Consider the following 16,552-nt stretch of genomic DNA (forward strand, 5'->3'; position numbering starts at 1 on the left):
GTAGGTAGCATCATCACCGCTGTTTTTTAGATGAAGACATTAAATCTCAGAGACATTAAGTAACTTGCTTACATGACCAGCTGTAGAATTTGTGAGGCCTAGTGCAAAATAAAAATGCAAAGCCTCATGTTGGCAAATTATTAGGAATTTCAAGACAGTGATAGCAGAGCACTAAACCAAGTTCAGAATTCTCCTGAGCTTGCTCACCTACCCCCACCCCCAACCACATATGACTGCACAGGTCACAAACTCACAAAGTTGGGCTTGCTAGCTTAAGTTAGTAAGTGGAAAAGCTGAGACTTAAGCACAGGTCTGTTGGTCTTGGAAGTCCAGGGTTTCAATTAGTAAGTATGCCTATAATGGGAATGCTCTAAATCAGGCTGAAACTGATAATCATTCCAGATCATTCCGATTGTCTAGTCATTGCCCTCCATCTCCTACCCATAGAGCAGCTGGGGAATCAGAAAAAAGGTTGATGAGGAGGAGGACTTCAGGAACTCACAGGAAAAAGTACTTAATCTTGGCCAGAAGTGACAAGCCTTACTCTTCCCAGCCTTCCTCCTGGTGTTATTTAGGCTACGCCCCTTGAGAGGGTCCTAGACCAATTACAGCAAATTTAGAGGAGCCTGAGCAGAACAGTGAAGGCACTTCATACAAGTGTTTACAGAATTGGGAGTGGTTAGCCAGGAGACCAGAAGAATCATGGCTGTCGTCAAATTTCTTCTTCCCTGGGGAGTTAGAAGCTCTGTGACAGCAGGGATCTATCTTGCTCAACATGATACCCCAACTGTCTGGCATAGTGCCTATGATACAGTTAATGCTCAAGAAATAGTAAATGAAGGAATTAATTAAAGAGCCTGCCGAATGTTAATTGGGAGAGGGATTAGATGTGTTTTGTCCCCCTCTCCCCTCCAGGAGGAAACCAGTTTTAAAGTAGTAGGTAGATTTTGATGTTTGAATTTAAGAAAGTTCTACAGCCTCAAGATGGAAGAGGCCACTGGTAGGTCCTTTTCATAAGAGGGTCTTGAGTGTGGAGATGGTGACAAGAATATTTCCTAAATGCATTCCTTAGAATACCAGATATGGCAAATAGGTTTCTACTCTCATGGCAGTTCCAAATGAATTGATAGTGGCTACCTTTCTTTCAGGAAGAAATTGTGCTGTGATCAATTACTGATGCTTGCTATGAGCACATGAATGCCGTTTTAATGTCTTTCTTAAACCTCAGTGTTTGTGACTCTGTGAATCTGCACATTTTATCCAACCCAGAAATGATGGGTAAGGTTAACTTCAGTGCTCCAATGTAAGGCAAATTAATTGAAACTGAGCTCATCTCTATGTGTGGCTAGCCCAATGCCTAACTTTCTTACTTCAGAGGCATTTTCCTACCCTAATTAGAAAATTATTTGAAACACATTGTTGTTCAATTCTAGTTAAATCCAAAGTTATGGAGGTTTTGAGGATTTTTGTTTTTTAGTTTTGAGTTTGGCTACTATAAATATAATATCCAGCCCCACTGGGCAATTCTGGATGTCACATTCACTATGCTTACAGATGTCTGTGGAGATAGAGCTCTGAATAAATCTGTCTAAATAGCAGTAAAGAATTACATTACTTCATAGCGATGTTAACCTTTGGAGGCAAAAGCCCAGACATGTTGAGGAATGGAAAATGAGGACAGAGGGGGTACAATTCCATTAGCTCTCTTCAAAAGAAAAGGCCAAAAGGGGATTAAAATCTATAGCACGTTCAAAAAGGGCAGAAAATAAACCAGTCCAACTTTGAAGAGTAAAGATTGAATATTTGCCATTGTTTCCTGTGTCCTCCACAAAAGGGGTTTATTAATTTACACTTAAGCCTGTGCCTAACTCAGTTAATTGAGTTTTAAAAATGAATAATGGACTCATTCTCTTAAAACAAAAGAAGAAACAATCACCTACACAGTCTTCATTTCTTGGAGCCTGTATTTTATATCTTTATTTTAATCAGAGATTTTTAAACCTGGATATCCAGGGATGCCATTTTTTTTAATAGACTTCAGAGAGTCACTAAAATTTTATTCAAAATTTAGTGTGTGTGTGTGTGTGTGTGTGTGTGTGTGAGAGAGAGAGAGAGAGAGAGAGAGAGAGAGAAATGGTCCACAGCTAGCTTTATACTGAAAAAATTAAGAAACCCTAGATCAATTTCCTCATTTTATCTTGATTCAGATATTCACTGAATGCTGAGCTATGTGCTAAATACTATCCTAAATATTTTAACTAAAGATTTCTTCATCTAATCCTTCTGTGAAGTAAGTAATATTGTCTGCCCCTCACCATATTTTCTGCTCCAGGAAACAGAAATTCAGAGTTTAAATAACAGTAATTGCTACCATTTACTGAACACTTCTAATGTACTGATTGTTTTTATATCTCCTTTAATCTTACAACAATTCTATGAAGTACATGTTATTACCTTCCCATTTAATCAATGATGAACTAAATAGTCAAAAAAGTTTGGTTACTTATGAGGCTATTTGGCTAGGTATCTGACACATGGGTTTGAGCTCAGGTATAATACCAAATCCCGAACTTTAGTCATTACACCATGCTATCTTTTCTTAATAGCCTGCAGCATTTGCACATGAGTGTGCTTCACCTTGAATAGCAGGATATTATTTAATAGGAGCTCCCATAGCATTCACTGCCTATCTGACCCCTCTTATTATCTGAATTAGTCACACTGACTTCCCTTTCTTTCCATCCATACACATTTCAGAAGAGGCAATATTCAAGTAGAAGTAACCTAAAAATATCTTGCAGCTTTCCTTCTCCGGAAGCTTTTCCCAGGCCAGCAAAAGTTGTGTCTACAAGTGTTTGCTTGCATGGTTCCTGTGAGGCTCTCTCACAAGCCAGTAATCTGTTCCCTTATTTGGACTCAGTTACCTTTATTGCTGGGATGAAGATGAGTCTTTCAGACAGAGATGAAGTAAGATAACAACTAGAGACTGACAGAGTTAGCAGAGGGGATTCTCCCTTTTCTATATATATATTTTTTATCTTTCAAGGCTCCACATCAAACCCCCTTCTCAGCCAGGCGCGATGGCTAATGCCTGTAATCCCAGCACTCTGGGAGGCCGAGCGGGCGGATCATGAGGTCAGGAGATCGAGACCATCCTGGTTAACACGGTGAAACCCCGTCTCTACTAAAAATACAAAAATTAGCCGGGCGTGGTGGTGGGCGCCTGTAGTCCCAGCTACTTGGGAGGCTGAGGCAGGAGAATGGCATGAACACGAGAGGCGGAGCTTGCAGTGAGCCGAGATCGCGCCACTGCACTCCAGCCTTTGTGGACAGAGCGAGACTCCATCTCAAAAACAAAAAACAAAAAACCCTTCTCCAAGAAACTTCCTCTTGGACATTTGATCTCTTGAGCACTTGCAGTTAGCACCCACCACAGTTGAAGAATTGCCAGCAAGAAGAAGAGGTATGAAATATTTAATATAATAATCGCTCATTCAGTCACCCAAGTTTTTGTTTACTCTGTAAAGTGTCGACGCTTCTGAGTGAAGTAGGTCTAATATTTCCTTACAGGAGTTAGAGGGGCCAAGTGTGAACAAAATGATTACAACAACTGTCTTAAAGGCTACAATAGTGGTATTTTTTAAGTAATATAGCAGCATAGAGGAGATAACAACAAAGTCTCCTGGGGGTGTTCAGGAAGACTTCACAGAGGAAGTAATATTTAAGTGTAGTTCTCAACAAAGAGTAGGAATTTTCTGAGAGAGAAAAAAATGGTGATAAAGACATTCCAGAAGGGGGCTGGAATAGAGGCATAAACAGTTATGATGTGTTTGGGAAGAGTAAGACTTTCAGTATGACTAGACTAGATGGAAATTGTGTTGAGAGATGAATCTGAGTTTGGGGTTTCTATTAGTCCGTTTTTGTGTTACTATAAAGGAATACCTGAGACTGTGTAATTAATAAAGACGAGAGGTTTAATTGGCTCACAGTTTTGCAGACTGTACAGGCATGGAAGCAATATCTGCTCAGCTTCTGGTGAGGACCTCAGGGAGCTTTCAATCATGGTGGAAGGTGAAGGGGAGCCAACGAATCACAGAGTGGGAGCAAGAAACAGGAGGAGGTGCCACACTCTTTTAAACAACCTCTCTTAAACAACTATTACAACAGGAACTCACTTACCACCAAGAAAATCGTGCTAAACCATTCATGAGGGATCTGTCCCCATGACCCACTCACCTCCCAGCAGTCCCCATGACCCACTCACCTCCCAACACTGGGAATCACATTTCAACATGAGATTTGGAGGGACCAACATCCAAACCATATCAGGGTGAGACTGTGAAGGACCTATGTGTAGGCTCTGCTCTTGACTTTATTTTGCCTGTACAATATCGTTTTCTTTTCAGTTATTTGAATATCTTACTGCATTTTACCTTATTCCATTATATAAACAAGTGGGAAATAGAAGTTAGAAAGACTGATTATGAAGATGGGAAGCAAACAACTATATAAAGAATGCAGTTTTCAAAGATAGAAACCATTAAATATGCCTAAACCAATGATTATTTTAGCTTTAATTAAAGACTTATGGGACAAAAGACTATGGATACAGTGTGGAGAAAATGAACTACATTTTAAAAAGTGCTTTTCCTTAAAAAAAAAAAAAAATTCTAGGAGAAGAAACCCAGAAAGGAAACAACAGTATTTTTAGCATGACTGTTCTGTGTTGTTATTGCACCAGAATTGAATTAATTGCAACTTTTAGTTCATGATATACTCTCATTATGTACATCTTTTATTTTATTAATAGTAACATAAATATTGCATTTGATGAACCTGCCACCAAACATTAAAAATAGAACATTGGCACCTACTTCTACTTTCCCACGTGTTCCTTTTCTTCCATTCTCTTTGTCTTCCCATTCAAATTAACCCCTTTTCTAACTCTCCTAACTCCTGTGATATCTATCTCCTTATTTTAATATACCATTTATACAGACATACTATTACATAGACCATATACATATACTAAGTATATATGCTTGTGTATATATACACAGACACATATATAATATATATACTATTTATTTTTATTTAAATTTTTAAAATTTCAATTGCTTTAGGGGTACAAGTGGTTTTTGGTTACACTGACGGATTGTACAGTGGTGAAGTCTAGGATTTTAATGTATCCATCACCCAAGTAGTGTACATTGCACCCAATAAGTAATTTTTTATCCCTCCCCAATCCCCCAGCTTTCTGAGTCTCTAATGTCCATTGTATCACTCTGTCTGCCTTTACGTGCCCATAGCTTAGCTCCCACATATAAGTGAGAACAATGGGTGTGCTGCACCCATTAACTCGTCATTTACATTAGGTAGGGGGAGGGGGAACGGATAGCATTAGGACATCTAGTGTTTTTTTGACTGTTTAATGGTCACTCTGGCTGAGATAAGGCAGTATTGCATTACGGTTTTAATTTGCATTTCCCTGATGATCAGTGATGTTGAGCATTTTTTCATGTTTCTTGGCCATTTGTATATCTTCTTTTGAGAAATGTCCATTCTTGTCCTTTGCCCACTTTTCAATGGGATTTTGTTTTGTTTTGTTTTGTTTTTGTTTTTGTTTTTGTTTTCTTGCTGATTTGTTTGAGTTCCTTGTAGACTCTGGATGTTACTCCTTTGTTGGATGCATAATTCAGACATATATATTTATTATTACATTGTAAAGATTCAGTTACTCTGGCGCGTAGAGCTGAACTTTATTTCTTTTACTGCTGATTATATTCTCTTATGTGAATATACCAACATGTATTTATTCATTCTGCCACCGATGGGAATTTGGGTTTTTCCTTAATTACCTACCGTATGAAGAAATCTCTGATATTTTTCTGTCACCATTTCAAATTTCCCATCAACTCACTGAAATGAGTATTCTTTTCTTCATTTTTTTTGGGTGAGGACACTAAACTCAGACAGAGTATGGCACTTTCCTGATCACAGGGCCACACAATGGCAGAGCCAATGTTTCAGTTCACTTCTGTGCAAATCCAAAGCCTGCCTTAGCACTTCCTTCCTTCCTGGAGGCTCAGTTTTTGACCCAGTCTGCTAAAGCCTCAGGAGACTTCCCCAGCTCATTCTTGTTTTTTTCTGAGCCCTTTTTATGAGTCATTGCTGGGGTAAAGAGGGGATTTCCGGAGCTACCCTTGTCAGTAGATGTCAAAACAACATGTTCACTCAGGCAATTCCATGGGTAGTAGTCAGTTACACTAAAAATTTTTGGTCTAGCCAGTTGGGCGGGGCTGCATTGACACAGCAAGCTGCTTGAATGAATTTTCTCCTTTTCTACCATTTGTGTTTTCACATAGGTAATAATAGTAATCCTTTACTTGTGAACGGAGCTGTCCCATTTCCAAAGCTCTCTCTGAGTTAGAAAAGTATTATTGGCCCCATTTTGCAGCTCAGGAAACCAGCTTTTAGGGAGATGAAGTGATTCAGCTACTAAGTGGTAGCTTGGAAAAGGGATTTCTAGTCCTGTGCATGCTCTGCTTTTCCATGCAAATATTTCCTACTTAGATTAAATACATCACTCTGTGATGGAATCTGAAAATCCAATTCTCAGGACATTTCCCAAACACAGCCTACTTCACTATTAAGAGTCCCATTATTTCCAGTGGAAAGATACCCAGTCGGTTCTCTAACCCCCAAAATATTTGAAAACCACAAATTTTGCTAAATGACAGTCACAATACAAGGAGGAGACGGGTGATGGCATGATGTCATTTGAAGGTGCTAGGATAGACTCCTCCCTTAAAATCTCTTTCTCACTGTCTGTCACAGAGATTGAATCTCCACTGCTTCACCACTTGTACCTGGGTTGTTTTCAACCTTTAAAAGACCTTTATGAAAAGGTGAGATCTAGTGTAGATCTTATGAAAAATATAAAAAACTTAGACAAATTGTTAGCTGTGTGTTTTCAGTATTACACTGGAGTGCATTGTGTAATAGCCATACCCAAGGATTAGTTAATTCTCTGTGGAAGTGCACCATTGTTTGACTCAGTGTTTTCTGCTGTTTAAGGTCCAGACTCTGTGAAGAAACATAACTTATAGATTTTTTCCAGCACATGTGCAAATAATTTTATTTGGAAGAAAGTAACCGCAAAGATTAAGATTTTATTTCCCTGTAGGACATTGACAAGTTTTGTGTTTAACCCAGCAATTTTATTCCAACATTTTTTTTTTTTACTTTTATTTTAAGTTCAGAGATACATGTGCAGGTTTGTTATATATGTAAACTTGAGTCATGGGGGTTTATTATACTGATTATTTCATCACCCAGATATTAAGCCCAGTACCCATTAGTTATTTTTCCTGATCCTCTCCCTCCTCCCACCCTTTACCTTCTGATAGGTCCTAGTGTGTGTTGTTCCCTTCTATGTGCCCATGTGTTCTCATCATTTAGAGCCCACTTATAAATGAGAACATGCAATGTTTGGTTTTCTGTACCTGTGTTAGTTTGCTAAGAATAACAGCTTCCAGCTCCACCCATGTTCCTGCAAAGGACAGTATCTCCTTTTTTATGGCTGCATAGGATTCTATGGTGTATATGTACTATATTTTCTTTATTCAGTCTACCATTGATAGTCATTTAAGTTGACTCCATGTCTTTGCCATTGTGAATAGTGCTATAGTGAACATATGCATACATGTGTGACAAGTAGGATCTAATTAAACTAAAGGGCTTTTGTACAGCAAAGGAAACTATCAACAGAGTGAACAGACAGCCTACTGAATGGGGGAAAATGTTTTCAAACTATGCATCTGACAAAAGTCTGATATCCACCATCTATAAAAAACTTAAACAAATTTACAAGAAAAACATCCCAAACAACCCTATTAAAAAGTGAGCAAAGGACATGAACAGACACTTTTCAAAAGAAGACATACATGTGGCCAACAATCACATGGAAAAAAGCTCAGCATCACTTATCATTAGAGAAATACAAATCAAAACCACAATGAGATACCATCTCATACCCATAAAAATGGCTGTTACTAAAAAGTCAAAAAATAACATGCTGGCAAGTTTGTGGAGAAAAAGGAACACTTATACACTGTTGGTGGGAGTGTAAATTAGTTCAACCATTGTGGAAGACAGTATGACAACTCCTCAAAGACCTAAATATAGATACCATTCAACCTAGCAATCCTATTACTTGGTGTATACCCAAAGGAACATGAATTTTTCTATTATAAAGACACATCCAGCATTCCTTCTTCAGTGCATATAAACACTAGTGTCTCACACGTTTTTTTAGATGATCTTTACAAACGTGCTGTCTTTTTCATTCATGAATTAGATTGATCTTGGACATGTGTTCACTTTATTTTTCTCTATAATTAAAATATATATATATATATATATATATATGTTGGCAGTCCTAATTTTTTCATGCCTAAATAAGGGTGTTTCAGTTATAATGTTGCATAATGAATTACCTAAAACTAGAAATGTAAAGCAGCAACCATTTAATTTACTTAGTGTTGTGGGTTAGACTTTGGGAAGGGCTTACTATGAAGTTTTTGCTTTGGGCCTTTCTCCTAGATTGCAGTCAGATACCTGCTGAGGTTATAACCATCTAAAGGCTGATTGGGCTGGATGCCCAAGATGGCTCATTCACATGGCAGTAGTTGATGCTGGCTCCTGGCTGGGAGCTCAGCAGAGGCTATCAACAGGAGACTCTGTACATACCCTGTATAACATGGGGATCTCAGGGAGTCAGACCTCTTAGGGGGTATCTGGCTTCCCCCAGGTGAAGCATCCTAAGAAAATCAGGTAGACCTACATGGTCTTTACTGACCAAGTTTGGAAAATCACATACATTCCTTCTCCTGTACCTCATTGGTTAAAACAGAATTAAGGGTAGGGGACATAGACCTTGCCTCTTTCTGGGGAGGGTGTCAAAGAATTTTTGGAGTATGTTTCAAAAACATCAACTGAGAAACCACTTTAAACTTTGCAGAGAGAAGGAAAACTCATCTTTGAGCTATTACATTGGCAAAAAGATGATTGAGAGCAGGAAGGGCAAGAGAAGAAAGGACAAGTAGAGATAGGGAAGCCAGAGAGTTTGTGTTACTTATAATTGAAATGATTAGGATCTTCATTCAAGATTATGGGAAGGGGAAGGAGGAAATGCATATTAAAGACAATTCAAATGAAAAATTGAAAATATTTTGTAGCTGATTCGTTGTGGTCTGCCCTACTATTTCTGTGATGAAGAGTCTGACTCTACTTTTTTGTAATGTTTGATTGTTGTCAAAAGACAAAATTGCAACAAATTTAAAGATGGAATCGGCTTTTATTTATGATTTTAGAATGTAGAATTTTGATGAACTGAGCAGAGGGGGTTAGTTTTATGGGCAGAAAAAGGCTGAAGAAAGCAGGAAAAGAGAATGGGTCCTTTCAAAGTTACTTTCTTATAGGATTAAATTAGAGGGACTCCATTATGCAGCTCAGGTAAATGGCTCCTTCTGGTTGGTTGCTATGATTCTCCAGTTTTGTTGTTTAAACTGCTCTATTTCAGAGTTTAGTCTGATTACATGGCACCTTATGTGAATGCATCCTTTCTGGTTTGGTCTGGTCTGTTGGAACAGTGCAGAAGCTCAATCCAAAACAATGGCCTTTCATAAACTTTAACACTGCTGACAGCTTTTAAGCCTTATCCTCCCTCTTCTCCTTTTTCTCACATCTGGGCAGGCTGATAAGAAAGACCAGTAACCCCTTCTTTGCCACAGTGGGAAACTCAAACCATGCATGGGAACCCTCACCTTAGCCACACCCCAGCCACCATATAAACCCCAAGTCTCCTTTTCCTTCTCTCTCAAGCCACTTTCTTACCTGCCTGAAGGTACTCTGCCCTCCCAAGAAAGCCTCATTATATGAGTAACAAACCTTTTCATTCCCTCTTGGGGCATGTGTGATGCCATCACTCTTGTGCAAACCACATTTTGGGCGGGGGTCCATCCTATATCTTCACGGTGTCTATAACAAGTTCTATGTCACACCATATGTAGTAATTTTGGTTTCTAAATATAAAAATAATAATAGTTATCATGTATTGCCTTCTATGTATTAGGTATTTTTCTGGTGCTTTTTACATGTTAACACATTTAGTCTAAACAAGAGCCCTAGGAGGTAGATATTCTCCCCACTTTACAGATAAGGAAATTGGCCAGAGTAGATCAGTAGGTGGAAGGGAGGAATTGACCAGGATGCTCCTCCAGACTTGCAATGTGGTTGAGAAATTGGTGGCACCACTGACTATACTTGGAGAGAGTCGATATCTATCAGAAGAAAAGCTGTTTTAGACAGGCTTAGTTTCTGATGAAAGAGGGGTATACAAATGGAAGACATTCTGTGGCATTTAGAGATAAGGAATGTATTCAATAAAAGTGTATTGAGTACTGATATGGTTTGGATATGTGTCTCCTCTAAATCTCATGTTGAAGTATGATCCCTGGTCTTGGAGGTGGGAGGTATTTGGGCCATAGGGGTGGATCCGTCAGGATGTTTCAGTGCCATCGTCACAGTAATGAGTGAGTTCTCACTCTGAGTTCACCAAGATCTGGTTGTTTAAAAGAGCGTGACACCTCCCCTTTCTCTCCTTCCTACCTCTCTCCCCAGGAGATGTGCTGCCTTCCCCTTTGCCTTCTGCCATGATTGTAAGCTTCCTGGGGCCCTCATCACAGGCAGATGCTAGTACCAGGCTTCCTGTACAGCCTGCAGAACCATGAGCCAATTAACCTATTTTCTTTACAAATTACTAGAGTCTCAGATAGGCTTTTATAGTAACGCAAAAATGGATTAATACAGGTACCATCTAAGTGACAGACTCCAGGAGGGTGGTACGCAACAGAGCTCAGGGAAGGGAATGAGACTTGTAGAGTCACATTCGATGCTAGGAGCTAAGTGAAAGAAAAAAAAGCAGAGGGTCATGAAGTCACATTTAGAGCATTAGAAGAAGAGAAAGAGCCAGTAAGCCAGACAGAGAAAGAATAGAAGTCTAACTATAGTGGAGTGCCTGATTAGGTGGATACAAAATAGATTTTTAAAAATAAACTGTCATTTCTTCTTTGTTCTGAGAAAAGTGCCTTCACTTGGTGGCCCTTCTAAGTTGCAAACATATGTCAGTGGGGACCCATAACTGGAAGGAATTCTGTAAGAATCATCTTCTATTGCTTAGACAGGCTGCCTCCCTTGATATGCTGAGAGGATCACTTGGATGGAAGTAGGCAAATTTGCATGGAAACCCAAATGGTCCTGGGCATGAAAGACTTGAGATCTGGACTTTTCTTTGGATCCTCAAATTTATTACACTCTTTCCAATAATTACAGATGGCCCCATCTGAAGCCTACTGGCACAAAGGACACAGAGGTTTCCTAACAGGATCTACCTATGAGGACATTTCTGAACTGATGATACAGGTTTAATACCAGCACTTAGATGGTCACAAAAGAAGGTTCATTTCAACCACATATGTGGCCTATGATTCTGCTGGTGGGCATGATTTGAGGATACTTGGGAGCATCTGTGTGGAGCACCTTTGGCCAAGAATAATACTGGGAAAGTTGTATTGTCCTTCTTTAAAAGATCTCCTGCACCTTTGGATGGGACTAAGCTGGATATCACTGAGGCAGAAAGTGAGAATGAAGATAACTAGAAAGGACCAGACTGTGATGATGACCTCATGTAACAGTGTCAGAAGCTAAAGTTACTGAAAATAGAGCCACTCATAGACAGACCAGACTCTCCTAACTTCCCTGTGAGGACTAAGAATAAAAATAAGATTCTAAGCCCCTCAACTGACTGAAAGGACCATCATTTGGCCAAGTAGACCCCAGAGAAACCTTGAAAACTGAGTTTTTGGACATGACTTGGGATGGGAGGTCAGGCACACCTCATTATATGCCCTCCCTTGCTAAGTGCCATTAGGGTTTCTTTTCTAAGGGCTAAACAGAAACAAGCCCTTTTAAACAACTCCATCACTGATAACCAACTGCATTACACTGCCCCTTATATTTGGCATGATAAGAGAACCACAGAGTGGTTCTGGCCAGTCTACGGAGAATGCGCAGTAAGGTTTTTCATATCCTCTTCTTCACCTTTTAATGTCAGAGGGCTGAAAACTCCACCCTCAGATCATGCAAACACAACCATTTCCTTTTTAACATGGGCTCCCTGGGGAAGCGTGAAGCTTACTTGCTATGTACACACTTCTCCTTTCATAAGTATTCAGGACTCCTCCAACAGCTTATTAAATATGTGTATTTGGTCACCCTGCTCAGCATAAATTCCTGTTCCCGTTGCCTCTCTCTCAAGGTGCCTGTTTCTGGCTTCTGACCAGAGGCTACACTTCTCAGCCTGTCGGAGTGTCCACCCTGTAGGCTGCAACACTATGAAAAATAAAGCTCTCCTTTTAAAATTTATGAACCTTATCAGTCTTCTGATGACAGGGGTGTTACAAATAGTACTGGGCTTTTGGATTAGGAAAGCAGTTTAAAAGGAGGAAGCAAAAAGAGAGGGGAGCCTGAGCTAAGCTCATCTTAATTTTAAATAATGATAATGTGACGTTAATTGAACCCCAAGTTGGTAAAGCAGGTCATACAGTTAAGAGGACAAAGAAAGCATACTTACAAAAATCTTGCTACCATTGTTTGAATACTCACTAAGCACATTACCTTGTACTGTTCCTGATACATAGAAGATGCTTAATATTTGGTAATCATGACTAATAACATTAATTAATATATTATTGGTTCTAGTGGTTAAAACACTTATTTCGAGTTAGTGGCAAACACAGTTCTGGTAAAATAATCAAGTAATAATGCCAACGGTCACCTGCTTTTTAAATATCATTCTTTAAGTGAACTCTGATCAGTGCAAGAAGGGCTATTGTTTGAGATTAGGAAGGAAAGGTGCTGCAAAAGGCATCATCACAGCCGAGTTGTAAGTGCCGGCAATCCTTCCTGCAGCTGGGAACTTGACAGGAAAGCAGAGACTCACTCCTCACCCACTAGGATGGTTACTAACCAGGCCTGCCTCTGATTGGCAGCAGGACAGGCTTTGTTTGCGTATTTTTCACCCTCCACACACAGCCCATCCCTGAGGGACTCTGCCAAGGAAGAAAATAATTACTTGTAGATAGGGACAACTTGGCAAATTTCCAGATTTTGGAGAGGGATCTTCATCTTTCTCTTCCTCCATTTTCTTGTCTGCCTTTGCTGTCTCCTTCTCTTTCTCCTTTTTCTTCTCTACTTCTTTCCATCCTAAAGTCAAATCCCACATATCCACATATTCTCATCTATGTGACCTTGGGAGCATTTCTACTCCCACAGATGTTCTACTGACAATGACTTTGTGGTTAAGTAGTTTGGAGAAACCCAGGATACCAAATACCCTTCCTAGAAATTCACACTGCAACGTGCCCTGTCTATAGCTCTGAGAAATCCTGTGGTGAAGGCACCATTTAACCCTGTTCAACCTAGGGCCTAATCTTCTTTGTTCACAAATACAATAATATTTAATTATTTTTTCATGGTATTTATTAATATTCCTCAGCACTAGGGCTCCAAAGGCTTTGGATCAGGGCATTCCAAGAAGGGGGAAGAAGTACAAAGGTACAGAGGTGTAAAATAATTTTGTTTGATGGGGATGTTGTGGTGGGCGTTCTGGGAGAAAAATATGAAAGAAATTTGTTATGGCTGTTGTGCATAGAAAAGAGGAGAGTGTAGACAAAGGCCTGTATCACCAGGAATTAGTTTGTGAGGCACCTAGAAATGTCAATCTCAAAGCAAGTACAGAATGTGGGTGAAAGGTACATTATACTAGGTCATCATCAAGTTTCATATACTTCTCTTACATTAGGAAGGTGAACTAAAAGATTGTGGTGAATATGCCTGGAAGTGAAATTAAAGACGAAACCTAAGTTGTGAACTAGGTATTTGAGTTTTATTTTCTTCAGTGATTCTCAGCTGTTATCACATCATGGTACATGTATTAGGTTCTCCAGAGAAGCAGAACCAGTACAAGATAGATAGATAGATAGATAGATAGATAGATAGATAGATAGATAGATAGGAGAGGATATTTCATAGGGGAACCAGCTCATATAGTTATGGAAGCTGAGAAGTCCTTAAGATATATTGTCTGCCAGCTGGACTGAGAAAAGCTGGTAGTGTAATTCAGTACTTCAGTTCAAGTCTGAACACCTGAACCAAGGGAGCTGATGTGATAACTCCTAGCTCAAAGCTGAAGGCCTGAGAACTATCTCAGGGAATGGGGATGGAATTGGAGGAGGGAGTGTGCCCTCACTGGTCTACATCCCAGAGTCTGAAGGCCTGAGAACCAACAGCTTCAATGTTCATGGGTAGGAGAAGATGGATGTTCCAGCTCAAGAAGGAAAAGAAAATTTGTTCTTCCTCCATCTTTTTGTTCTATTTGGACCCTCAAGAGATTAGATGATGCCACCCACACTGGTGAGGGGACATCTTTTTTACTCATTCTACTATTCAACTGCTAATCTTTTCTGGAAGAACCCTCCACTTTGGGAGGCCGAGACAGGCAGATTACCTGAGGTCAGGAGTTTGAGACCAGCCTGACCAACATGGAGAAACCCTATCTCTACTAAAAATACAAAATTAGCCAGGCATGGTGGCACATGCCTGTAATCCCAGCTACTCGGGAGGCTGAGGCAGGAGAATTGCTTGAACCCAGGAGGCAGAGGTTGCAGTGAGCCAAGATAGTGCCATTGCACTCCAGCCTGGGCAACAATAGTGAAACTCCGTCTAAAAACAAAACAAAAATAAACCTCACTAACACACCAAGAAATCATGTTTTACCAGCTTTTGGGGTATCCCTTAGCCCAGTCAAGTTCACACATAAAATGAACCACTATGGTACACATAGAAAATTGTTGTATTTTTGGTTTCGTAGGGTACACCGGAGTAAATGAAGAAGGATGCTTGGCCCCAGGGAGAACACTGGTATCTTAAGCGACTGTAAGCCCCTTGTGGCATGGCAGTGTGTGCTAGGGCAGTTGGGAAGTGCTGCAGTAGGTGGTAGGTAGGGAGTAAGAGAAGAGCTGTAAGCAGGTAAGTTATCTGATTGGGATAGCACAAAGGGGTCTTGTGGTCTTCAACTGAGACCCAGAAAGATTAGAAGTAGGTTGGTCCTTTTAGAGCTACAGCCTTGCTATGGTCCCTCCACCACAGGATCTTTGTCACATGTCTTCCTTCTGCCTAGAGTTGCTCTTTCCAGCATCTCTGGTCTTCACCTTGTGATTGCCTGTTCAATGTCACTTATTCAAAACAGCTGTCCCTAATCCCTCAACCAAAGTCAAGTCTTCTTGCCTATAACTTATATATATCTCCTCCTTACCACTGATTTAAATTTATAATTATGCGCATATTTCCTTGGGTGGTTATCATGACTATTGGTCATGCTGTTTTCAAGTTCCCTCCTCCCATCTCCACATGGCCAAATCCTAACCATCCTTAAGGCCCATCTTAAATTCCATTTCTCACCAACCTCCACAGATGGAAATACTTTTCCTTTCTTCGTTGATCTATAAACATGGCTTCCAAACATTCCTAGTGGATTCAAAAAACAGACGTTCAGGGACTTCTGCCTACTACTGTTGTTTTCTGAGACTTGCCCTTCTTTCCCCCTCCTCCCTTCACAGAGTTACTGTAAGATTGACCACCTTAATGCAGTGTGACTACAGCTGAGGCCTCATTGCTTGGTCCAGGGGCATACAGACTTGGACCCTGGGCCAATGAGTGCATTCCTTGGGGTTTTTAGGTTTGGGTTAGAAAGAGTTGTATCAACCTGTTTCCTATAGCTGAAGCTCTAAGATATAGCTCTCTGAAACTGTCAAGAGCCATGGATTTGATTTGTGTGAAACATAAGCCTACAGCAAAAGAGAAGAATGAAGCTGTACATAGAAGCAGAAATAAGATATTGTCCTGTCAACATGGTCAGCCTGCCAGCTGTCAGGTTTCAGTTGTTCCTGAGCCCCAACTATATCCAACCTTCACCCAGCCTTGGAACTGTGAGATACCTATGGATACTTCCAATGCATTCTACATTTGCTTTATTTGGTTTAAGATGGGTTTCTGTCACTCTGTCACTAAGAACACAAACTGGTTAATATATGTTGACCACTTTTGAGAGCCCATTGGGATGGCATTTATTGCTTGAGTTGATCACCAGGGTAAATGAAATTAAAACTGTAATGAAGGATCCTAGATTTTAACATTGATTCTAAAATATATTTATCTAAAGTTTCCACTGGGAGACATCATAATCTAATAGAAAGATTATAGGCCTTGGTAGTAGACTTTGGGTTCATTTTTCCAAGCAGAAATTGTGAGGTTGGGCTATTGACTACACTACTCTGAGCCTTATCTCTCAAATGGAGATAATAATACCTACCATAGGGAGTTATTATCCTATGGTGTAATGAATAATGCATTAAAGGACTTGACACAGAAT

At 39.9% G+C, this 16,552-nt stretch overlaps 1 long non-coding RNA gene across 1 annotated transcript in view; it reads left to right on the top strand.

Annotated features, from left to right (window-relative positions):
• LOC129050804 (uncharacterized) overlaps nt 1-11,860 on the top strand; it is a 29,898-nt gene extending 18,038 nt beyond the window's left edge. Inside the window, exon 4 of the long non-coding RNA XR_008514623.1 lies at nt 11,395-11,860. This is a non-coding gene — a long non-coding RNA (uncharacterized LOC129050804). The remainder of the gene's footprint in view (nt 1-11,394) is intronic.
• Nucleotides 11,861-16,552: the final 4,692 nt, after the last annotated feature.

The sequence above is a fragment of the Pongo abelii genome, chromosome 1 (genome assembly GCF_028885655.2).
Source record: "Pongo abelii isolate AG06213 chromosome 1, NHGRI_mPonAbe1-v2.0_pri, whole genome shotgun sequence".
Lineage (NCBI taxonomy): Eukaryota > Metazoa > Chordata > Mammalia > Primates > Hominidae > Pongo > Pongo abelii.